The sequence below is a fragment of the Chaetura pelagica genome, unplaced genomic scaffold (assembly GCF_000747805.2).
Source record: "Chaetura pelagica isolate M959 unplaced genomic scaffold, ChaPel_1.0 scaffold414, whole genome shotgun sequence".
Classification (NCBI taxonomy): domain Eukaryota; kingdom Metazoa; phylum Chordata; class Aves; order Apodiformes; family Apodidae; genus Chaetura; species Chaetura pelagica.
This window is the reverse complement of record NW_009952976.1, coordinates 1,042,419-1,043,772: the sequence shown is the minus strand read 5'-3', so window position 1 is coordinate 1,043,772 and position 1,354 is coordinate 1,042,419.

Below are 1,354 nucleotides of genomic sequence, written 5' to 3'. Positions count from 1 at the left end.
AGCGGCTGAGCGCAATGCTGATAGGGGCAGCAGTTCACAGAATCAAGAGTCATCGGAGTCAGAAGGGAACTCTAGAGATCATCCAGTCCAACTCCCCCGCTAAAGCAGGATTCCCTAGAGCGCATTACTCAGGACTGCATCCTGATGGGTTTGGAGTATCTCCAGAGAAGGGGGCTCCACAACCTCCCTGGGCAGCCTGTTCCAGTGCTCCGTCACCCTCACGGTAAATAAGTTTTTTCTCATATTTAAACTGAACTTCCTCTGTTCCAGCTTGTGCCTGTTGCTTCTCATCGTGTCACTGGGAAGTACTGAAAAGAGCCTGGCTCCATCCTCCTTGCACCCACCCTTTACATACTTGTAGGCATTAATAAGGCCTCCCCTCACCCTTCTCTTCTCCAGGCTAAAGAGTCCCAGGTCTCATAGCCCTTCCTCATAAGAGAGAAGCTCCAATCCCCCAAATCATCTTCGTTTCTCTCCACTGGACTTTCTCTAGTAGTTCCCCACCCCTCTTGAACTGGGGAGCCCAGAACTGAAGACAGAGTATTCCAGATGTGGCCTTACCAGGGCAGACTGAAGGGTGAGGATGACCTCTCTCAACCTATTGGCCACACTCATCCTTATGCACCCCAGGATTCCTTTGTCCCTCTTGGCAGCAAGGGCACATTGCTTGCTCATGTATTATTTACTATCCACCAGGACTTCCAGATCCTTCTCCTCAGAACTGCTTTCCAGCAGGTCCACCTCTAAACTATATTGGTGCATGGGGTTCTTCCTCCCCACGCGCAGGACCCTACACTTGCCCTTGTTGAACCTCATTGGTTCTTCTCTGCCCAGCTCTCCGATCAGTCCAGGTGACACTGGATGGCAGCACAGCCCTCAGGAGTGCCAGCCACCCCTCCCAGTTTGGTATCATCAGCAAACTTGTCCCCTCCTCCAGCTCATTGATGAGTATCTTGAACAAGACCAGGCTAAGTATTAACCCCTGGGGGACAGGGTTACCACTGCTCACAGGCCCTCCAACTCGACCCTGCCCCACTGGTCACAACCCTCTGAGTTCTGTCACACAGCCAGCTCTCAATCCACCTCATCTCGCCCACACTTCCTGAGTTTCCTAACGAGGATGTTATGGGAGACAGTGCCAAAAGCCTTGCTGAGGCCAGGGTAGATGACATCTGCTGCTCTCTCCTCATTGAGCCAACGAGTTATGGGGTGCAGCAGCAGTGGGGTGCAACGGCCTGCAGCAGCCATGAGGTGCATTACTGACTGGGTTGAATCCTGAGAGCTTGCAACAGTTACAGGGTGCAGCAGCAGTGGGGTGCAATGGGGTGCAGCAGCAGTGGGGTGCAGTGGGGTT